The sequence below is a fragment of the Grammomys surdaster genome, unplaced genomic scaffold (genome assembly GCF_004785775.1).
Source record: "Grammomys surdaster isolate TR1022 unplaced genomic scaffold, NIH_TR_1.0 268, whole genome shotgun sequence".
In the NCBI taxonomy this organism is placed as follows: Eukaryota; Metazoa; Chordata; class Mammalia; order Rodentia; family Muridae; genus Grammomys; species Grammomys surdaster.
Window position 1 is genome coordinate 747,518 of NW_021604709.1, and position 12,274 is coordinate 759,791.

The window sequence follows — 12,274 nt, forward strand, 5'->3', positions numbered from 1 at the left end:
CCATCCATCCATCCATCCATCCATCCATCCATCCATCCATCCATCCACTCACAAATGTTTTAACATAACATTTTATTAATTCTTTAATATGATATACTTTGATGATATTAACCCTCATTCTTCCCCCTAACTCCTCTCAGATCCACCTATCTCCTGCCTTCCCCAACTTTGTGTCTCAATCACTTGAAATGATAACTTTTACCAAACACAACAGAGAAGCTGGAATGTCAGGTATTATGCTAAGAAAATTACATCAGAGACATCAGAGAAGAAAAAGAAGGATGGAGGAATAGTGTGTGTGTGTGTGTGTGTGCGCGCGCATGTGTGTGTTAGCATTATAAATTATTTAATAATAATAATAATAATAATAATAATAATAATATGATAAAACAAATAAAAAACACGAATAGCTATCTAAAAATGAAGATGCATTTGTCATAAGAGACAGGTAGAGGGATGTTTTCTAGATGAACATTTTTGAAAGTTTCTCAGAAATCCTCAGCAATGTCAGGTCCACTGACCACAGAGATTCTCTATCATATACCCAAAACAAGACAGAAATAGGAGGGTAGGCAGTATCAGATGCTAAATATAGCATGCATCCCCATGTACTATCAGTTCTTCAAGCTCACTATTTCCATTTGTTTCTTTGTTTTGTGGGTCTCGAGAAGGAAGGAACAAAGCCCCGGAATATTATATGATGGAAAAATTCGTAGCCTGATTGTGTACGTTGAGATTTCTGTGTGTTCTTTTGTACTTGCTTAACAAAGAAAAGAAGAATTGCTGGGACATTTATATACCTCCATTATTCTTTTCTTCTTAGGTAAAATATCTCTGGCACAGTGCCACAATCAACTGTCATACTTAGAGGGGGATAGTTCCTAACTCCTGGCAGCTAGGAAAGACACAGGATTAAGAAAGGAGGTTAGAGTACTGGAAAGGAGACTCAGAAACACATCCAGAAATCAAGTATGGAAGGCTTGGTACAACAAGTAAGGGAGAATGATTCAAGATAAAACCCAGTAGGGAAATGGAAGATTGGGCCAGGGTTGCTTGGAGGGACAGAGTTTGCCTAGGGAATGTGAAGAAAGGATTCTTGCCAGGACCCTTGGGATGAAGAAAAGCTACCTGACAACAAAGGCGTAACATATTGGATTCTTTAATGAATATACATAACCGTTTGTATCTAGAATTCTGGACCACTAAGATCCTTTGGCTCTGGCAGCCAGTATTGTCTCAATGGAGATAGGCTCAAGATACTCACAGAGCTTCTTTTGAAGTTCTCTGAAATAATTCTGCTCCCAGAATCTAGTCATGTCACAATTAAAGCATGTGCCTTGCCACAAAAAGAAACCCTAAGCACATAGTTCTCAGCCCCAGGCTCAAAACTCTTTCTCTGCCAAGTCACAGGCAGGTGGAGATGTAACAGTCCAACTCTAGAGACCCAGCCTTTCTACACGAATATCTACTTCACCTTAATCTCTGATATTAGGGCTAACAGACCTACATGGCTTCATGGGGCAAACTCTGAAAAAAAACCCCACAGTATTTCTGTATGCCTTTAATGAGGAGGACAAGAACAGCAGGGCAATAACTTCACTCACAGAGGTGCCAGCTTAGTTTTTGTCACCCTGCAGAGGTCACTTGATACATATTGGTAGCCAAGAATGCCTTCCCTACTACAGCAGCTGGTGCAGACCTACTGCACATCTGTGTTGATTCCTGAGTCATCCCTCTGTGACGATACAAGTCAATATGATTCACTTCCACATAGATACCCTACTGTGGTAGGGAAAGTGTTTGGCTAAGGCATCTTGATTGAAATCTACCCCGGTAAGGCATAGTCCCCAACTTTCTCCCCTCTCACCAGTACCATGTCCCCCACCCACAGAAGCTTTTAAGGGTGAGTAAAGAGAAGCATAACTCTACTACAGCAACCTTTATATACAAGGCCCAAGATTACAAGTGTATGATATAGGGTAGGATCCAATTCTGCTCCAAAATGGAGAACACTGGCTCATCAACCCAACTGTTCTGTGTGACCTGAGGGAAATACACACCAATTCCAAGCTTCTCTTATTACCTGAAAACAGACTGATGAATTCTTTCTTGACACATTTCTGAGATGCTAGGTGACACAAAGCACAACTCAACTTAATACATAGGCATAAAACTACCCAGTATCACAAATCTCTTCACCAGACCTGAAGCCTGGACAGTAAAAAATGAGCTTGTATGAGTCTCAGAGCCTCTTTTTCTTCTGTCTTTTTATTTTGTTGCCTCTGTCCTTACCTTACATGACAGTGTTGTTTCAAGGTACAGAGCTGACACAAAAGCTGAGAACAAAGCTTACCTGACCATTCATTTCCATCATGATTCATAGCCATGGAGACCTCCAGTGACTCTTGAAATGTGACAGGAGGAAGAGGTGCCAGGATTGCTTGTGGTAACTGCTATGGGTACCCAGGGCTCAAAGCACAGCCACACACTGCCTGAATTAAACCAGGACATACGGAGCTAATGTGGAAGACAGAGACCTGTGACCATAGCAACCCTCACCAGGAGCCCCAATTGAGGATGATTAAGACACATTTGCATTAATTAAGCATCCACATGTCTTTGTTGCCCTGGCAGGGCCAAGGTCTACACAGCTTCTCTCTAGCCTTTGTTGCCCTCTACTGGGCTTAAGGAAAGTCTGCTGTACACAGGAAATCTAGACCAGCAGACAGATTTCTGACTCTGCTCCTTGAATATTCCCAGCCCTCTTTGTAAGCAGACAGTACTTTGCACACATATCATCTGGCATACACTCTGGCTGTTGCTTTACCTTTAAACTCACTAGGGGCTCATCATGTAGCTGTCTAATCTCCTATACCACAAATCACTCTTCTGTTTGAACTTTATCATCTGAATGAGTCCTTTATGTCATGCAAGGACATGTGACATTCTGCAACTGGGAACAAAAATTAACCAAAAAATACCCAAACCAAATGAAACCAAACCAAAACCAAACCAACCCAAACAAACTAGGTCTTAGAGACACCCTCCAGTCAACGATTATGAGCTTGGTATTTGCCGGGAGAGAGCAAGGGTGCCAGGGTGAGAAGATGATGACAAGGAAGAAGCTAGGTGCCTACCGGCTAAGCCTGACTTCCCCAGGAGAATTTTACATTCCAACACAAGTTTATACTTCAAAGTCACCTTTGGCTCCAACAGAGTAAGTCTTAGTGGAAGACATGGGTTAAAAGATTTGAATAGTTAAGTGCAGAAAGGAACACCCTACCATGAAGAACACATGATGGACTAGGTCCTAGACACAATGCAGCTCTCCTCCAGGGCCCTAGACTATAGCTTCTCCTCAAAAAACATCATCTTACTATGTATCCATGCCATATAAACTTCTCTCTAACACCCAGATATACCCTGTTAGCCTCCCTGCTATGGCATGATCTGGTTATTTGACGTTTCCTAAAGATAGTGCTCAGTATTCCAGTGCCATTTATGAGTCCAGAGAATACAGGAAGCTATTCCAAGTCTGGGTGAACTGACTGACAGTAACTTTTATTTGTATGTCTCCCCAAATTCCTGATCTATGCTTTCCTTTGGGGATAGTGCTTAAGAGGCAACCCCTCAACAGCCTAGCAACCTGAATGGAGTCCTAGACCCTCATGTCATCCTCCCAGGCAGGTAGGTTGAGTAGTGAGAACTCACCACGGCATAATCAGAGATGTCTAGAATGCTCTGTTAGGATTGACTAAGTGAACAACATAGTCCTACTTCCAGCTTCTTTCTCTGGCTTCCCGCAGTATTTGTTCCAGAAGGAAGACCAAACCTCATGGAAGACTGACTTCCAGAAGGAAAAAATCTGCCAAGGTATAGAATCAGAAAAGCCCTGCAGGAGTCAGAGCTAGAGACTCGTGGGCATTGGTCTTTGTCACAGGAAGTCCTTAAGCTAAGAGAAGAGGTTAAAAGACACAACATCCTAGATGGGGCTCAGTCTTTTTGATTCAGCCTGATGACAGACCCTCTTACTTTTATGTTCCTCCTGAACTGACACAATGTCTCCTGAAACAGAAAGCAAGTGTTTTACATAATGGATCCAAGTAACAGAGGTTAAATGCAAATAAAATATTTTTTTGTTAAGTAATTAGTTGTCGTAACTGGACAATAATATACAAATGAGTCACTTTTCAATTTTTTTCTATATCTTTAGTTTTCCTATCTTCCAGTGTACACAAAGAACATTTAACATATACACATTAATAGTTAAATTAAGTTAATAATTCAAACAACAAGGGCATTAAAATTGATTTGAGCTATTGGAAAGTCACCTATCCATGGAACTCTGTATTACTGTCATTAACTCATCTCTCTCTGCTTACTACTGTTTTGGGGTACATGTAGGAGAGTCAAGCTGTTAAAGAATCATTTACAGAGTCTTGTTTACTGTACACAACCAGATTTCCTTTCCTTTCCCAAGATATCTATGAACGTCTGGTCCCCTAAAAAGTCTAACTGGAAAGACCTCATTCTTATTTCATAGTTAAATCACATTGAAATATTTAAATAGTAATTAATGAAAGCTTCTAGGTTAATGAAAATGAAAATAGGATTTCTTTCATTAGAGAGAGTTTACACCTAAACCATCATTGGAAACTCTGTGCTGCAGAAGTCTAGACTCCACTGTGGTGCAAAACCAGGCTTCTTATTGTCCTCTAGATTATTAGTGTACCGGCAACTCTCACTAAGAGTCTTTGCTACTTGAGATGTAGTACCAACCACCAACCCCCTCTAACACCTGTTCCTCAAGCCCCCGGCCCTTGGTGGCATCTTAGTTTGTTTTCCTATTGGATTTGTTCGTCTCCTCAGGGTTGAAGTTTAATTCTTTGAATACTTGTATAAGGACAGTTCCTACAGATACAGTTGTAAATCCACAGACCATGCTGAAAAAGTCCACCAGGTCTACATTGTTCCACTCTAGAAGAGGATGGGTGAACCCAGTAGGACCAAAACACAGAATCGATGCACTCCAGAGCCTTGTTAATGTACCTAAATTGGACAATGGTGCTGCAGCCCAGGACAGCCAGAAGCATCTGGCACAGGTAGAGGGCTCTCTGATTCAATGGACTGTTATGAAAGATGTCTTGGGATCCCACCCCAGTTCCCTTGGTGAAAGGCACAGTGAAACTTCCCAGCAAGGAGCAGATGCTGGTGTAGACAATGATGTGGGTGGGCCTGTGGCCTGGTACAATCCAAACAATCAATAGCAGTATGAGCAGCATAATGCTCAGGTATCCCACAAAAACTGGATTGGTCAGCTTTTCCTCCAACTCATCCTGAGTTGTTACACTCTGAGTTTTGGGAATGGATAATCAGCATGACTGAATCTGTATAGCTTAGCAGACTCCCCAACATGCCCAAGATGCTGAGTTTTCCTTCAGAAGATAAGAAGCTAAAATAAACCCAAATAGTACTCTAAGAGCACCCAGTGAAGTCACCAGTACCTTAGGATCACAGCATAAGCTAGGAAGTTTCCAATCTGGCCAACAGCCATTGCAATTTTCTGTTTGTAGGAAGTGCCTCACCTTTTAGTGCACACAGTGCCCTTCTACAGCAAAACAGTGATGCTGTTCATTAAGACCAATACCTCAGCCATGCCCAGGCTGAGAGACATGGCAGCTGCCCACTGCCAGTAACACCCTCCCTGGCTACTCCAGACACCACTGCAGCCCCACTCCCACCCCACCCAGGTTGGTTTTTACTGCTATGGTAAAGCATCATGAGCAAGAGCAACTTGTGAAGCAAAGAGTTTATTTGGCTGACAGTTCCATGTCACAGTCCATCATTGAGATAATCAGGACAAATACTCAAGGACAGAACTTGAGGGTGGGAACTGAAGCAGAAAGCATGGAGGAAACAGTTTACTGGCTTGCTCAGTTTGTTTTCTGATATATTCTAGGCATGTCACTGCCCACAGTGCTCTGGATCCTCTTCTATCAAGCATTAATTAAGGAAATATCCCCCATAGACCTGCCATGGGCCAATCTGATAGGAGCTGCTCCTCAAATGATGGTTCCTCCTTTCAGGCATCTCTACTTTGTGTCCAGTTGGCAGAAATCAGTCAGCACACACTCTATCCTAAACCAGTTATTCAGTGTTGTTCAGATTCAGCAATGAAGGGGCTGACCACAGAATGAGGATATAAGACAGTATACTGGAGTCAAAGGTATAACCATCCACCCAGGCTTCTCACCACCTATTTTTTTTAAAAAAGATTTTATTTGTTTTATGTATATGACTACACTTTAGCTGTCTACAGCGACATCAGATCCCATTATAGATAGTTTTGAGCCACCATGTGGTTGCTGAAAATTCAGCTCAGGACCTCTGGAAGAACAATCAGTGCTCTTAACCCCTGAGACATCTCTCCAGCTCCTTACCACCTATTCTTATACCGGTGTTTATTCATCTGTCCTTAGCTCAAGGTCAAAGGGAAATTATGATACCCAAGAGCTCATTGGGAGAGTCTTGGATCTTGGTAATTACTGAAGAACTGCTTTCTGAAGTCAGCTTCATTAGAACATTTAAAAAGAAACAGTTCATTAAAAGTTCAGGAACTCTCATTGTCATGCAAGCTGCTGAATTGACAATTAATTCTGTTAGTCATTTTTTAATAGAGGAGGAATTTAATTCTTTGAAAACTATGACAATTTCTGCTAGATCTTAGCAGCAGTAGCTGTTAATCACCATTCTCACTTCAGAAATCGCACTCCAGACCCAATTTTATTATTTTATCATTAAAGCTTGGGTTAGAGACCATTAGCAGAAAAGGAACTAGGGCCACCAAATTCAGGTTTTTATTGCTGTGTACAGACTGACAAAGGGACTGGGACTTGCTATCCCCAGTATCATGCCTGTTCTAGCAGGAAACTCCACACATAGTTCAGCCTCAGGCAGCAGCACATTTGACATCAGAGACTGATTTTTCAAACTTGCCTCTGATGTTTGCATCTTACTAGATGATAAGAAATAGGTGTGGGAAGACTACTTTGATGTTTTCTATACATACTGTCTATTTTCCATTTTTAAAGCAAGAGCATAGCAAAAATTATTCACAGTGATCATTATAAAAATGTAACAATTTAGCTTCTTCACATCCCGCATGCTTGAGTAGCCACCCTAAGCATCCAGAGGGAATCATTTCTCCCATGCCCTCAGCATAGATGGCCATGTTCCAGGTAGCACACATGCACATGTGTACACAGTCTTTATTCCCTGCATTGCAGCAGAAGGGACTATTCACTACAGTGCTCTAATCTCTTCATGTAGCAGCAGTACCTTCTAGAAGATGCTATGTTACTTTGTTCCTGTAAATGACTACTAGCATTACGTTTAATATTTCTTTAGTATAACCTGAACAAATTCTCAATTTGTAGTGTGGCCTTTGAGCTGTTTAGATTTCTGGTACCTGATGGAATTAGGTTTATTGGTGTTTTATATTTTCAGGAAATCATCCAATCCATATATTTTTTTCAGATGTAATTAAAACTAAATAGATGTTCTTTTGAGCTTGTATTTGACATTTCATTTTTATTCTATTCACATTTTCGTTGTTCATTGTCCTATCATTGTGCCATTGATTTTTATAGAGTGCATGTTTAGTGCATACACACACACACATTTGAAACTTGCTTGTGTATGCATATGCATGCAAGTGTACATACAAACACACACACACACACACACACACACACACACCTGCTAGTGAGCTCTGGAGATTACTGTGCACATTGAACACATGCAGCACCTGTGCAAAGGTGAGCTTCTGTGCACACACATATCTTCAAGTTAGTTCAGGAGGTAGTTTGTCATTTCCTGTTACCACCTTCTTCAGATTTTGCCTTCATAGCACTCAGTTTCCTGGGCTTCCTTTTCTAAGGCTGAGCTTATCTTTTACTCATACTTTGAATACATATTTTCTTTTCCTGACTTTTGTGAACAAAATGTAGTTTAAAGCTCAAAGATTTTGTATCAGAATGAACACAGTTTCAGCTACATGACATCACATTTACTGTTTTCTTTTTCCTTTGGAGTTGGTTTTACCACATCATAGTAATACAATGTGATTTTGATTTAAAAAAAAAAGGAAAGGAAAGGAAATCAAGAAATGTTTGCTATGTGAAATGCTTTTTTAAATGAAAGGAGGGCTCTAATAACTGATATTGAATCGTTTTGAGCATTGTCAGCCCAGATGAGAAATATGTGTGTGCATGTGTGTGTGTATAAAAACATAATATACCTAAGTCTGTGTTTTCTACTTATTTAGTTATTAATAGCTTAATTATTTTGGCCTCCCATGTATTTTGGGTTTAGCTTCCTATTATTGTTATAACTTCTGGATATTATAGTCATATCATGAATTTTAGTATTTCTACCTTCCTTAATATCTGCAATTAAAAATACAAATTTCCCTCTAGATAGTTTTGGCTACAATTCAGTTTTTAATATGTTATAAATTTTTAATTTCAAGATACTTGCTTATTGCTATTGTTATTGCCCACATTCCTAAGAGTTGTTTTTAAGTATGCTGATTTATCTTCTGCTGTTTGGGGATTTTCTAGGACTTTATTGTTGTTCTCTGCCCCAGATGATGTCACCTAATACACCCTGGATGATCTCTGTCCTTTGACACTTGCGGAGGAATACATCCTGCAGAGGTTAGCTCATGGTATCTGTCATAAGTTGTCTCAAGTTTCTTGAACTTGTTTAATCAATGATTAAAAGAAGCATGTTAAAGTTGCTCACAGTACTGTGGTATTGGATATTTCACCGTTTACTTCTATCCATTTGGGCTTTAGATAGTGACATTACATCAACAGGTATATGTTGGGCTGTAGCGCGTGTGTGGGCATGGGTCCTATTGGGCTAAATTGTGAGTCCCGTTTCTGCCGCCCCAAGGGGCTGGGGCTGCAGCTCAGGGGCCAGAAGCACTGGAAGTCAACTGAGTTCACTCCATGCAGCGCCAGGCAGATGCTAGGCTGTGGGAAGCCACGGGACTCTGCTCCTGGGTGAAGAGAACACAGTCTGAGGTCCCTTGAGGGTGGAGCTCTTGGGTTAGAGATCCTCTGGCCAGACAGTGGCCAGTAGACAGGCTTGTATTAAGCCCTTGGGCTCTCAGGCACTGCTGAGAGGCTACAGAAAGTCCAAGATGGTGGCGTATGGGCTAGATCAACCCGCAGCCGAAAGGGGCAAGGGGGAGAAGATGAGCTCTGGTGGCGCCCCATGGAAAGGAGACTCTTGGTCACTACAACTCACTTGCCTGGGTCATGGCTGACTTGGCTAGTTCTCTTGAGTGGGTGGCCTCCGTGGATAGAATGCACAGATGTCTTCAGCGGGAGGTTAGGCAGCAGCTCAGTAGTTGAAGACCTTCTCTACAGTTCCCCATGGTGGTCACCGAAGTCGAGAGGTAGTACATGGTCTCAAAACATTTATTGTCATGGCAGAAAATGGATGAAGCTGTACCCTGTGTTCTCAGGGCAGGCCTGAGGTTAAATACTTTTTGCAAGTAGGAGGAGGGTCTGGGAAGGAATGGTTTATTGGCTACATCCTCTGGCCTTTAGGTATTTCATTAATACGGAGATGTCTTGAGGCTCTATGGCCTGTAGTCATGCCAAAGTTTGCTACCTGACCAAAGGTCACAAACCTCTCTTTGGGAGGTGCTGTAGGGGCGGTGTCCTACATGCCTGAAAGGCGCGGATCCATGGAGGTCTTTGGCCTCATTTCCGGAGCCTGGAGTCTGGAAGCATGGCAAAATGCATGCCATCCCCTGCAGGGAGACCTGTGAGGTCTCCAGTCTGCTGGGTCTCTGGAAATCTCTAGACAGTGCTTGACAAGAAACCATGCTATCTTTTCATGATCCTCCAATTCCCCTTTTTTCTGTTTTAAAAAAGAGAGGCGTCATTGGAGTGACTCTGTCATTTGTAGTGAAAACTTTGGATGAAGTGGAAGTAAAAACAAAACACTACACAGAGGGTAGCACGATTAAGTCACAGGGTAAGGAGGCTGAGGGTGGGGGTTGGGAAGGCAAGGGATCATTGCCATAGGTTGTACACTTTGAGGGTAATAACATCGGATTTATCTAGATAGACATGTTTTCCTTGTTTACATGTAACATTTTCTAAGTTCAGTAGCCATTTGACTTAGGCAAGAGAGTTCATCTGTAGCTGGAAGGTCTACGTCTGTCCTCTGTAGGACTCAGTGGATGTCTCTGGATCTCAGCACGTGTCTTGGGAGTCTTCAGTCAGATGAGTTGTCTGGAGGAAGGCAGCTTGTTATCCCAGGAAGGTTCCAGGAGATGGTGTTGTCTCCGTTGAATTTGTGGGAGCAGCACTGTCCTTTTAATTTATGTGAGTAACCTGTAATGTGATCACAACAGGGGAGCAGAACCCCAGCAGGGGGATGTCTGGAAAGGGAGGTAAGCAAGTATTAAGCTACTTGGGAGCATATCACAGTCTGCCATTATGATCCTAGAAAACCAACGCTGTTTGAGGGAATTAGTCTTAGAAGGTACCTTTGAGTCTGTCTTGGATGGCTCAGGAAGAAAAACATCATGTTAGTTATGCATCTGGGATATGCAGCAGCAGTTTGTCTGTAAAAGGATACTGGTTGTTAATTAGGGGCTGAAAAATGGTGATCAGCATAATTGATTTGACCTGTGGAAGTAGATTAGATGACTTCTGAACCTTAAGGAAATCTCAAAGAAGTTGAAAAATTATTGGACGTATATCATAAATGCTAGGGAGAAAAGAAAACATTTAAATAAAGAAGTGCCAAAATTTTGGGTTGAAAAGCATGAACACTGTTTCAGATATTCATGTAAAAACTTGGGTTAAAGGTCTCAGATGTGCTTCTCTATTGTTCTTGGTGGATATAGATATAGTGGGGGAGGAGCCTGCTCTACCATGTGGTGGCTCTTCGGCCACATGGTAGCTGGGTACTCTAGCAGAGAGGCCTCCTTTATTCCCCATTTGTTTTTTCTTAGATGATAAATCCTAAATGTAGAGGAGGAGAAAGGTCAATCTTGAAGAAAAGCTTAAAGGAAGAAGTGTAGAGGCTTGATAGGACAATCAGAGCCAAAAGGAGTGATAGACTGTAAAAGACCGAGCCATGGGGGAGACCTGTAGAAGCTGAGTTGCTGCTCCTGAGAGTAGTTCCTTCAGGCCTGGCCTGGAGTTCTCAGCTGCGAGAAGAAAACTGTCTCAAAAGGAAAGGGCAGTCACTGTTGCCTGAAAGGCAGCTGTAGCAAGAGTCAAAAGGAAGAAGCTGGCCAGGAACACATGGAGGGGGGAAGGGAGGGAGGAAAAGTGAGGGGGGGGGGAGCTAGTCTTTTGAACTAGGCAGGTATACGCATATTTAGAGTTATTACACATAATTTAGAATTAAGACCTTTTAGTTATTATTTTTTTTCATCTCCTGACCTATTCCTCCCTATAGATCTTATACAACTCTCAAAGCAGAAAATATGCATCTCAGATAGTCTTGAAGCTCCTGCCCTTTGTGGTCATCATGGTTTAAATAATCATATATTTAAATCCATATAAACACAGCACCTCATGTAAATATACCACAAATGGCATGTTGCTTAAAGTAAATTAAGTAATTGTTTTATTTCAGGGATGGAAATGGTGTTTTTCATACTTCCATAAATTTTTATTGAAACATATTTTTGAGTGAGTTTTTCTATGGTTCAGGTTAACTCTTTCTTTCTTTCTTTCTTTCTTTCTTTCTCTCTCTCTCTCTCTCTCTCTCTCTCTCTCTCTCTCTCTCTTTCTATCTTTCTTTCTCTTTTTTCTTTTTTTATTGATTATTTTATTTATTTACATTCCAAATGTTGTTCCCCTTCCTGGTCTCCACTTCACAAACCCTCTTCCTATTCTCCTCCGCTTTGCCTCTAAGAGGGTGTTCTTCCACTCACCCACTAACTCCCACTTCGTCCCTTAAGCATCCTCTTGCACTGGGGCAACAAGCCTCCACAAGACCAAGCGCCTCCTCTCCCATTGGTACCAGATAGGGAAATTCTCTGCTACATGTGTAGCTGGAGCCATGGACCTACCCATGAATACTCTTTGATTGGTACTATAGTCCCTGGGACCTCTGAGGTGTCCAGTTAGTTTATATTGTATTTCTAATGGGGTTGAAATCCCCTTCAGCTCCTTGAGTCCTTCCCTCTCTCTTCCCCTGATGTCCCTGGGCTCAGTCTAATGGATGGCTTTGA

General features: G+C 41.7%; 1 pseudogene; it reads right to left on the minus strand.

Annotated features, from left to right (window-relative positions):
* Positions 1 to 4,831: 4,831 nt before the first annotated feature.
* On the minus strand, positions 4,832 to 5,554 carry LOC114628471 (annotated as a pseudogene).
* Positions 5,555 to 12,274: the final 6,720 nt, after the last annotated feature.